Genomic DNA, 12,821 nt, shown 5'->3' on the forward strand with positions numbered 1-12,821 from the left:
CCTATATAATATGATAATATAGTTATTATAACGATTATTCAGGGCGCCGTGGCGCCAAGAACGGCATAATTATTGAAGGTTCTGAGACCGGTCACCCCCGGGCAGGACCCCCACCCTCAGGAATCCGGGGTCACCTAATTGTCACAAGTCCTAGTTTAGGCGCCCTGCGCCTTGTTTATGTCCCTATATAATATGATAATATAGTTATTATAACAATTATTCAGGGCGCCGTGGCGCCAAGAACGGCAGAATTATTGAAGGTTCTGAGACCGGTCACCCCCGGGCAGGACCCCCACCCTCAGGAATCCGGGGTCACCTAATTGTCACAAGTCCTAGTTTAGGCGCCCTGCGCCTTGTTTATGTCCCTATATAATATGATAATATAGTTATTATAACGATTATTCAGGGCGCCGTGGCGCCAAGAACGGCATAATTATTTAAGGTTCTGAGACCAGTCACCCCCGGGCAGGACCCCCACCCTCAGGAATCCGGGGTCACCTAATTGTCACAAGTCCTAGTTTAGGCGCCTTGCGCCTATTTACCGAGGGATATTTTCCCGTCGGGATCGAAAAACTAGTCGATAAGCATATTTAGAACGGAGTTAGTGCGTTGAAGTTAGTGCGTGCTAGCTTGACTACCATGTTGTTTCCGGTGGTAATTAAAATTATGATACCATTTTTAAAATAAAAGGAAGGTGCTATCCCGGGTAAGAAATCCATCAAAAGGACTGCTCTAACAGAAGAAGAAAAGGTTGGGGCGAAGAAGAGGTACGAAGAAAAGCGTCAACGGAAATTTCAGAGAGGTTGGCAAGAAGATCGGCCATGGCTAGACTTCGTAGATGGATTGATGTACTGCAGCTGGTGCAAGAATGAAAACGTGGCAAACTGCAAGTTTGTCACCGGAACTGATCAATTCAGAATAGACTCAGTTAGAGAACATGACAATAGCAAGTGGCACAAACATTTCACACCTAAGTATAAACCGAAAGCAACAGCAGACACACATAGTACACCTTTGAGCGAAGCAGCTAAGTGTTTAAAACAGTTACATAAAGCCGATTATGAACGTTTAGTGATTAAATTTAGGAATGCTCATGCAATTGCAAAACATCACAGAAGTTTTAGGGACTACAAATTTTTGTGTATGCTAGATAAAGTGAAAGGACTAGATGTAGGCAGTAACTATTTTAATGACAAATCAGCTGCAATGTTCGTTCACAGTATTGCATCAGTGACTCGAACACAAGTTTGTGAGAAGCTTCGGAAGGCCAATTTTTTTTAGTCTGACATGTGATGGTGCCACTGATTTTACTGGTGAAGAGTTGGAGAATGTATATGTCGGGATTTGCAACAGTGGGAAGGTAGAAGATTTTTTCTTGTGTATTGGTAGTCCTAGTTCAACATCAGCCAAAGACATTCATTCTTATATAGGGGAAATGTTTGAGAACTTCGACCTTTCTCAGGTATTCCAGGAAAAGCTGATTGGATTTTGTTCCGATGGTGCTTCAAACATGCAAGGTAAATATTTAATGAAATAGTTATTTTATGATTGATTTGTTTAAAAAATTATATGATTGGTAAAGATTAAATTACAAATTTTTTTTTATTAAAACGTAGGTTGTAAATCGGGACTTGCTGCACTTTTAAAGCAAACTAGGCCATACATGGTGGCAACACGTTGTCTAGCGCATCGCTTGGAGCCTTCAAAGATGCCATCAAAACTGCTAGCCTTAAGTTGTATGAGAAGACCATGACATTACTGATTGGACTGTATTACCTATACAGAAGAAGTCCGACACAGAAGAAAGCTTTAAAGATAAGCTTTCAGTCTCTTCAACAGACTATTATTCTACCAACACGAGTCGGTTGAACCAGATGGCTACCTCACTCACAGAGAGCAATAAATGCCTTTGTAAAAGGTATCAACTACAAACATTTCAAAAAATGATCAATCTTACTTTGTACTTTTCTTTTCTGTTATCCACATTTATTATGTGTGTTATAACTTATCATTCAGGTTACTGTGCTACACGTCAACAACTTGAAAATTCATCCCACAAGAATGCCAAAACTGAGGGACTAGCAAAGTTAATGAGAGATGGACAGGTCATTGCTTTTATTCTTACCTTGAAGGTAATATTAAATAAAAAGTTATTATAAGAATCTTATTTAGATACATCCTTTTGTCGGATATGCTGACACAATCTTATTATACTTATATTGCTCACTAATTTTGAAGGAGCTGATTGGACATCTGATGAAGCTCTCACTATATCTACAGAAGTCTGAAATTTCCCTGGCAGATGCCTTTACAAGAGTTGCAGCCAAAAAACATTACTAACTAATATGGCTACCAGGTATTTTATTTAATAGCTATGTCATGATTGACAAAAAATTGTTTTAAATGAGAAAAAAAAAATAACTTCCAAAATATTTTACTGCAGGGATGTGCAATCAGTGAAAGACATTGTCACACTTGGCACTTATCAAGGAAGGAAATTAAATTTCCTTGGACAAAAGCCCAATCCAAGACCCCAAAAACTTAGATAATGTCATATCTGCCCTCAATTCTCGGTTTCCTCAGACACCTGTTGTGCAGGCAACTGCTCTGGCTGCATTCAATAATTGGCCCAATAAAGGAGAGGGTAGTGTAGCTGGTTATTATTTAATTACTATTGTTGGTAACTCTTGTTTTAGTTTATTGAAGTTGCCTGCATGAATCCCATTCTTTTTTTGAGTTCTAAAATTTTTCTTAGTTTCAGATTCATTTTAGATTTTAATTACTTTCAGATTAAGTTGATTATATGATTTGTATTTGTATTTTAAAATGAATTATTTTATTACTTTGGAGTTAACATTTTTGAAGAGATATTTTTTGTGCGGACAATTAACTAACAATGTTTTTCAGAGTTTGGTGTCAAAGAGATGGAATTTTTAGCTACACATTTCAAACACTTTCTGTCAGTTGAATCTTGGGACATACTTAATGAATGGGAGTTGTTGAAAGTGCTTATTTATCAAAGGTAAGTTAACTCTTAATTTTACCAAAGTTAGGTAATTAAAAATGTGTGTCATGTGAATAAATAAAACTGCTGTGCTCTGGCAGATTTGGTGATGCCCTGGAAACAAAGACATGGAAATCTATTCAGCAGAAGCTGTCAGGAGATGGATTACAGAATGTCTTCCTTCTGATTGACATGATAAGGACACTCCCACCAACATCAGTGAAGAATGAAACCACATTTTCAGCTATGAAGTTGACTAAAGGAAAACGAAGAGGGAGAATGAAGAATTCCACTTTGAACGACCTGCTTACTGTCCAAATTCAGTCTCCAAATGTTGAAAATTTTGACCCAGATGAATCTATACAGTGTTTGATGGTAGTTAGATATTTATTCATTAGTAAAGATATTTACTAAAGCATATGAAAATATTTATGATCTGACAAAAGGCATTGAATATTCTTGTAGAAAACTCCTTCTGGAAGAAAAAGAAGAATTGTGCCCAAGATTAAGAATCCTGCTGAACAGAGAAATCAAAGGCATATTTTGCAATCAGTAAGCTAATTTAAGATTTATAAAATCAGAGATCTTGGTTATAGTTACATGATGACACGAGAGCATGTACGGAATATATCGCCTCACTTTTGGGCACGAGGGGGCGGAGCCCCCGAGTGTCAAAAGGTGAGGCGATATATTCCGTACATGCTCGAGCTGTCAATCATGTAACTGATTTGTCCAATGGTTTTGGCACATTTTCCCGCCATCCGGTGATATTTTCACTTTTTCCCGCTCTCTGGTACAAATTAAATGCGCAGTTTCAGAAATTCGGTGGAGGAAGATGGACGTACTCGGCGACTCCGATGACTTCATTTTAAGCCAAGCGCTTGAATCTTTTGAAAACTTTGATGAATTGGACGAAAAGATGTTGAATTTGGAAACTTTACTTTCGACGTTGATGAATTTTTAAAGGAGTTAGAAAAACAGGATAACATTAAAACTGAACAATATGACGTCAGAACCGACCCTCCGGAACGTTTCGGCAAACCAGTGAATTCTACAGAAATAAAGGAGCTTCACAAAAGTCAGGAAAGTACCAATACACGACGCAATACATCTTGGGGAGTTAAAGTTTTTGACGACTGGCGAAAATCGAGAAACGCTAATTCAGGTTTAGAAATGCAACTTCCTGATTTACTATCGTGCAGCTCACAAGATTTAGACCATATTTTGTCCTGCTTTGTGATCGAGTGCCGCAGGGCTGATGGTAGTCCATATCCACCTAAAACCTTGTACCAGTTGTGTGCTGCTATTTTAAGATTTATGCGAGATAATGAAATCGACTTAAATTTTCTTGACGGTAAAGATATGCGTTTTCGGAATTTCCGCAAAACATTAGATGCCCGAATGAAACAACTCGCCACGGAGGGAATAGGTGTGACAATTCGACAGGCGGATCCAATTTCCCCCGAAATGGAGAACGCGTTATGGGAAGGCGGACATCTGGGTATGAAAACTTCAGTTGCACTTACCAACACAATATTCTTCTACAACTGTAAATTATTTGGGCTCAGAGGTCTTGATGAACATCGTTCATTAGTGACGGAGCAGTTCAAGCTCGACAAGATTAGTGACAAAATGTTTATTACATTTTACGGTCGTACTTCCAAGAACTTTGCGGGGGGATTAAATCAGCGAAACCTAACTGCCAAGGAAGTAAAACACGACTGTGGACCCGACGGACCTCGGAATTTATTTCATGTGTACCAAACTTACATTGACATGGTTGGACCGGGAAGCATGTACCGTCGTCCATTAGCAGGTGAGGGACTGAAGTATTCCAAGCAGGTCATGGGAGTAAACAAACTCGGGAAAATCATCAAGGATGTGTGTAGTGGGGCTGGCTTCCATGGGAATTTCTCCAACCATTCGGGCAAACGAACATGTGCTACAAATCTATTTCAATCAGGTAATATTTATCTCTCTCTCTCTCTCTCTCTCTCTCTCTCTCTCTCTCTGGCGTAGTTTTTAAATTTTCTTTTGTATTCATAAATTTTTATTTGTCAGGAATAGAGGAACAGCTTGTAATGTCCAGAACAGGACACAGAAGCACGGCAGTTCGGAACTACAAACGACCAAGCCAGGAACAACTTAGTGCAGTAAGCATGGCGCTAAATCCACCGAAATTGGGCTCGGAAGAAAACGAATGCGCGGCAGAATTCGAAGCCAATAATAGCAAACTTCCAAAGTTAATGGTTGATCCAATGCGCACCCCAATGATCAACATTACAAATTGTAATGTCCATATTTTTGATGCAGGAAACAAGTAGGCCTAATGTGTATATTGATCACGTAACATTTTAAAGAACTGTTCAGTTTTTGTTTCAAACTGTTAAAGAAACAGAACATTTCAATTTTAAATTTTCATTTTTTTTCATGTTTACAATTTGTTGAATAAAGTTTGTTGCCAGTATTGTGTGTTTTCTTTAGCCAATCGCCATGAGGGGGCGTATCTAATTAGTATGCGAAAATATCACATATGTGATATTCAAATAACAAAATTGTATGCGATATATCAGTCGAGAAACATCAAAGAAAAAACACCGCACCATTGGACAATTCAAGTTTGTACAGATTTTTTTATTTGGAGATTTGTTGAGCATGTTGAACAATCAGTTGACCCTTTGGCTTTTAAGGTTGTGGCAGATGTGGTTCCTAATGAGGTTCATGTTGATGAGGTTCTGGCTGATCATAGTAATGAAGTTCACATTGAGGAGGCGGCTGCTTTTGCTGAACAGCATGGTCTGATTCATGATCATGGTGATGCTGGAGTAGTCACCCCATCAGTTAATCCAGGAGAGGAGGTATTCATCTTTTACCTTTATTATGTTTTACATATTGTTTAGAGATTTACTTACGAGGGTTGTCCCAAAATAGCGTAGACAAGTGGCGTTATTCAGTTAATCGAAAACAAAGGAAGATGAAATTTGTGCCACAAAGGGTTCAAGAAATTTGCATTCAAATAATGTTTTAAAATTGAATATTATTTGAGATTAAATTAGTGAAATGAAAGCATGTTAGATCAGAAATTCGACATGCGGCGCAATGTTAAAAACAAAAAGTTAAAATCAACATAATGAATTGAAAATTGGGCGGAAAAGTACTTTTCGAATGAAAAAATTCAAATAAAACATACACTGATATTTGATAATAATTCTTTCATATACTCAGAAAATGTTTTGGCTATAACAAAACTTTTAAATATTTTATATCGCGTTTTGTGACAAGTTGAAAAGTTAACAGGTAATAAAATGACGTTGTCAGCGTTTAAGGCGGCGCAGCAGTAACTGATACAATATTGTAAAGACCATAAAAAATCCTAAGCGGCTTTGGAAGGAAATGAAATTAACGAAATCGATGAGAAATGCGTTTTGTGAATAAGTAGTTAAACAACATTGAAAATATTTGAACAAGTATGATGACAATAAGTGGAAAAAAGAAACCCCGAACGATATCAATGGACGTCAAAATGTTGAACGACACATTTTGGTAAGACGGACGTTAAGACAACAAGTAATTCAGGGCAAGTTTGGAGCCGACAGATCGTTTGTACTTAGAAAATATTTAAAAACAAAACAAAACTAGAAATATATATTGAATGTGCACGCAGAGTACATGTTCAAAGATAATATTTTTTCTAGGACATTTTCGGAAATAAAACGTAAATGTTATCGTGAACGATGTGGAGGGTTTAGCAACAACGTAAAACTGGAAATTTTCTACGTCGCACATTGCGCCGCCTGACAAAACTTGTTGTTACTAATTATTCATTTTCTCGAGAAATGAATAAAGTACAGGTTTGAACTTTTCAGCATTGTTTGCCAAAGGGTCATTGAAGAAAACACAGAAGACTAATGAAATTGCAGTGAACAGATTATAAATTATGTGTCCTGTCTACATTATTTTGGGACAACCCTCGTACACTTCAGAAACCTTTGTTTTTATATTTATAGGATGAAAGTGATGATGAAGAACTGAAAGAGGAGTATGACTCTGAGGATTCTGAAGAATCTGATAATGAAATGACAGAGCTAGAAGTGGAACGAGAGCTTGAGCTCTTGTAGTGCAGTGCTAATTTTCAATGCATTTCTCAATAAAAAGTCATTTTTTGTCAAGTTGTTTTTATTGTTTTTGATTTGGGCTAATAAAATTTTGTTTGGGCTACCAGATTTTGTAACCTCACTTGCCCTATGGGCTTGTAGTAAAAAAAAGTTAAGCGCAAAGACTGCATAAATGCTTTTAACCAATGAAGTGTCTGTCTGAAGGAAAGAGTCAGAAAAATCTGTCCAATGAGAATCAGCGTTGCAAATCCCAGTTGGAGCAACTCACAATATGGCGGAACCCGAACTTCGAAAAGTTAAACGTGTGTTTGGAATCGATAATTTTACACATATTCAGTCGCAGACCCTGAACTATTTGTTGGAAGGAAAGAATGTTTTCCTTTCCATGCGAACCGGTGGTGGAAAGTCTATGACTTACCAAGCTTTCCTTTCTTAGCCAAACCAAGTAATCCTTGTCAGGTCTTGATAATCAGTCCGCTGTTGTCCATCATGAAAGAACAGGTTTGTTTTTGTTTGAGGCAGGAGGCAATTCAAAACAAACAATAATTTTATATTGGCCATAGATGATATTTTTGTAATATTGACTTGTTGTTTTAATAATGTTTAATTTTCCTTTCAATCATTTATTGTTAATAATTAGCGGTTGCAATATTTCATCAATAATCTGTCTTTTGTCTTTAACATACAATGCATAGCTTGCTTGGGAGCAGAGGTTTAGATGCAACATCGTTTCTAGAAACTCGTTACATGAGTCCATTACAAAGTCATTTTCAGTTGCCTGGATATTTTCAAACATATCAAGAGTGTTTATGTCCACATCCTTTTTTATATCGTAACAGTCAAATACTTCTGGGTTGGTATTACAAAAAGGATTAAAGACCCGTTGGAAAAATTGTGTTTTGTTTTCTATAGTCTGTCCCAAGATATTTATGCTGCACATTTGGACGATTTTTAATAAAAATACACTTACCTGTGAAAGAAGTACAATTGAAATAATTGAAAGGGATATTTTCCGAGATAATATCATTGACACATTATCATCTTTCACTCGGAAAAATTCACAGGAACGAAAACAGATTCCTTACGGAGATTTATAATGGGGAATGTTTACATCTTTTCTCCATTCGGAACACACTCGGAATATATCGCGCAATATTTCAACGTTATCATCCGGGCTTGCTGCAATGCAAAATTTCCGTAGACATCACATTTATTAGCATTGTATTGAAACCTGATAAGCTAACAGGGGCGTTTTGACTGAGAAATCTTGGAAATTTTTCATACTTTTGAATGAACATCGTTTAAATCCTGAGGTATTTATAAATATCAAACAATTAAGCCAAACGTAAATCCAAAATATCTTGGGACAGAGTATAATTCTATGATTATTCAATGTGGCCATTACTCTTTCTATATCATAATGGATGACAGGAATGAAACAAATTCTCAGACATTCTATATGAATAGCTTTAGACAAATCAAGACCTGTCTCTCTAATAGCACAGTTTTCCGCAAATTCATTGCTATTTTCTTTACGAAGCAGTGAATGGACATCTGTCATTCAACAATTTTAGGCCCTGCATTTACCCTTAAAATAAGTGGCATAGTGTGTACCCCTTTTTTGAAACCCCTACATTCTCAAATAAATGATTACATATGCGCTTAACAAATTCAAAAGGCAAAGAGAGCAATTGCTAATAAGCAGTTGGCAGCTGGCTGTCGTATATGGAATTCCATGGACTATCGCCGTCTTCACTCGTTCTGGACACGCATGATCATATTTTACACTTTTTATAGTTTCAGTGATGCGTTTTTATTTGCGTGGCAATATTATTGAATGCTTTATAATTTAATGCTAGGTGACACTATTGCAATTGGTCTTCGTCCCTCGTGCTTTTAGAATTTTACATATTTAGTTTGTTCAGGAAAAGTTCATGACCAATTTTGCTGTGAAAGAGGAAACTAAATTTTGAAATGCATGGCTTTACAACTCCTGGGACTTTAGGCAAAACAATGCCACATTTTCTAAAAGTCTTCTCTTCTCCCACATCTTAACGGAAAAACAAATAAAGTCTTGGCTTTGATGAGCATGAAGACCTTTTCCAAAATAATGAAATCCATGGCCCAAGGTCGGGGTACATACCCTTGAGTGGGGCCAATATGACCATGTAGTAAAAGTGTTGTAAATCCGAGATTCGTTTTTATTCCCATATATATTTAAATAAAACTAAATGCATGGTTATAATGCCCATAGTGCAATTCATGATCCATAGGACATGGGTTTAATAAGGCCACATAGTGAAAATGTAAGAAATCTTTTAAAAAGTTTTACTCTCTAACTTATTTTAGAAACACTAAAGGAATGGGTCAAATGTTCATGAAGCCATATACCTAAATTGTGAAATTCATAATTCCGGGGATTGGGGTTCAGGCCCTAGGGCGGAGCCAATATGACCATTTAGTAAAAATGTATTTTAAAATTACCTTACTGTGAAAATGTATGAAATCTTGGAAATCTTCATATATTTGAGGAAAGATATATGCATGGTTATGATGCCTATAAAGTCCTCCACCTAAATTGTGAAATTCATGGTCCCTGGGTGGGTGAGGTGTTCAATCCCTAGGGCGGGACCAATATGCCACTCATTGAGAAACTGAAAATGTAACGAGTTAATATTTCTTCTGTACTATCACAGTCGTAAGAGATGTCATGCATTGTTATTTTGTTCATGATGTCCTTAAAGAACGCATTATTTCCCTTTTAGCTCCGACTACCGCCATATTAATTAGGCCAAAAAATATTATGCGTTTCCGGTTTTCCGAACTACCCCATATTTTATGCGCCGACCCTAACATTTTTTATTCCAAAAAACGCTTGTAACAATTCAATAGAAAACACATTGTTTTCTATCTATACTACTATATTAAGTAATAGACTCGAATTTTATACCCCCGCTCCGAAGGAGAGGGGGTATACTGTTTTACCCTTGTCTGTCTGTCTGTCCGTCCGTCCGTCCGTCTGTCTGTCCGTCCGTAACAAAAATTTCTGTCGCAATTATCTCAGCAACATTTATCGCAGATGCTTGAAATTTTAACACAGTGTTTGTTAAGGCGTGCCATATCGTGGGATATATTTTTGTATCAATCAGACGTCACCTTCCTGTTAAATGACGACTTTGCCTATTTTTAACCAAAATTTTTAACAAATTTTCGTCAAAGATTTCTCAGCAACTGTTTATCGCAGATGCTTGAAATTTTTACACAATATTTGTATAGGCATGCCATATCGTGGGATATATTTCTGTACCAATCGGGTGTCAACTTCCTGTTAAGTGACGACTTTGTTTATTTTTAGCCAAAATTTTCGTCAAAGATTTCTCAGCAGCTATTTATCGCAGATGCTTGAAATTTTAACACACCATTTGTTGTGGCATGCGATATTGTGGGATATATTTTTGTATCAATCGGACGTCAACTTCCTGTTAAATAATGACTGTATTTTTTGCCAAAATTTTCAAACAAATTTTCGTCAAAGATTTCTCAGCAGCTATTTATCGGAGATGCTTGAAATTTTTACACAGTGTTTGTTAAGGCATGCCATATCGTGGGATATATTTCTGTACCAATCGGACGTCATCTTCCTGTTAAATAAGTACTTTGTTTATTTTAGCCAAAATTTTCAAACAAATTTTCCTCAAAGATTTCTCAGCAGCTATTTATCGCAGATGCTTGAAATTATTTTAACACACTATTTGTTGAGGCATGCCATCTTGTGGGATATATTTCTGTACCAATCGGATGCCAGCTTTCTGTTAAATGTCGACTTTGCTTATTTTGCATATTCACATCAGAGCGGGGGTATCACTAGTGAGCATTGGCTCACAGATATCTTGTTTAGATTTAATACCGAGAAATCGGTACAGTACTGTGTTTTATTTTAAATATTTCAAACATCAACGGTACCTGAAGATTGCCAATTTGTTTTTATTTTTTCGCAATCAAGCTTAGCTAATTAATAATCAACGAAAATTCCTAACAAAAATCCAGAAATCATGTGGATTTTTTGGATTTTACAATCTTGCGCATGAACATTACACATTCACGCTAAATTACGGGAGGCTCTTCCGTTTTTGTTTCCACAATATCACATTTGCTTTGATAAACTCTGAAACGATAACACAAATTCATGTAAATTTTTATTGAAATTTTGCTATATATACTGTATTCTGTCAACAAAGAAAATACGGGAGATAACTCAACTCAGTGTAGTTAATATGAAAAAGCCCGAGAGATCAGAATGTCAACATGGTGTGTAAATATTGAAGCGAGTAAAAACGGTGGTGAAAAAGTGTTGGAATTCTTTATTAACATAAATTAAATGTTTATACGAAGGGTTTTACAGCCTCAAAATGGTTTTTTTTTAAAAATAATTTAACTGTTATTTTCAATGCTGCTGCAGCTTCATTAATATTCTCCAAAATCGTTTCCGAGCGATTCTGCAATTCTTTGCTTCATAACGGGTGTGGTGAAGGCCCGTATCGAAACACAGATTAATGTAACTAAGCAGAGGGTAGTGAAATTATAGCATTATTTTAGGCTTAAAGCTTGGTTATGTTAATGTCAACAATATACGGTGTCAATGATATTGTATCTATTTCGCAAATTTCCGATGTCATATGCAACGTCAACCCGTGCACGCACGGGTCAAAGTCTTGTATCATTAATACACCCACTGTTACTAGATGGAAATCATACTACTTCAGGTTTACAGCAGCAAAGTCTTTGGAAATACGTAAAGTATGAGAAGAAGGCTCTTCTCCTTAAGTTTTACAAAGACTTTATGAGCAATAGAGAGCACATCTAAAGCCGGCTAGTTGACGAAGATGAAAGAGAAGAAAATGAAGAAGCTAATATACGTGGTTTATACAGAAAAGTGTATTTTGAAAATCCAAACTATTGATAAAAATGGTCTTTTTTCTTTAGTATAGGGCCTGCTTTCTCTTTTCACCATCTTCAATATACTGAATGTTCACTTGGCCGCTCCGTGGTTTTTCACGATTTGCTTGTCCTTTGATGTTTTTCCCCTCTGTTGAGCTTTATTTCATCGAAAGAGTGTTGTTTGCTATCCTATCCAATAAGCAGATATTTCTAAAATAATAAAAGAAACACCCCCATTACAATTTATAATTTTATAATTAAATAACAAATGTATTTTTTTAAAAACCATTTAAAGTGGCAAATATGATTCAATGTTCTATTTATATTTAAAATAAAACTGCTATATATTTCAGCTCGCAAACTATAGGTGCGACATTTCTGTACAACTTCAAAGATCTTTCTGTGCTTCCAAAGATTTTGTCCAGATTGATGATATTCCCACCTCCTCCGCCTCCGAGATTTAGTTTTAAACATCAAATTCCTGCATGGATGCTTGGCATGGAGGGTTAATTCAGGTTTTCAGTTTTTAGGTCACCTGAATCACTCAGGTGACCTATTGCAATTGGTCTTCGTCCGTCGTCGTGCGTTAACAATTTTACATTTTTAACGTCTTCAAAACTACCAGGCCAATCGTTACCATTTTTGGTGTGAAGCATTTCTATAGTAAGAAGAATGTAAATAGTGAAATTCATGGCTCTACCACCCCTGGGGTGCCACGAGCGGGGCCAAATATGCAAAAAAAAAGCCAAATTTTCAAAAATCTT

The 12,821-nt window shown here is 36.5% G+C and overlaps 2 pseudogenes; both read left to right on the forward strand.

Annotated features, from left to right (window-relative positions):
* Positions 1 to 666: 666 nt before the first annotated feature.
* Positions 667 to 2,340, forward strand: LOC128191303 (zinc finger protein 862-like; annotated as a pseudogene).
* Positions 2,341 to 3,677: 1,337 nt separating this feature from the next.
* Positions 3,678 to 7,122, forward strand: LOC128191304 (uncharacterized; annotated as a pseudogene).
* Positions 7,123 to 12,821: the final 5,699 nt, after the last annotated feature.

The sequence above is a fragment of the Crassostrea angulata genome, chromosome 7 (assembly GCF_025612915.1).
Source record: "Crassostrea angulata isolate pt1a10 chromosome 7, ASM2561291v2, whole genome shotgun sequence".
NCBI classification, from domain to species: domain Eukaryota; kingdom Metazoa; phylum Mollusca; class Bivalvia; order Ostreida; family Ostreidae; genus Magallana; species Magallana angulata.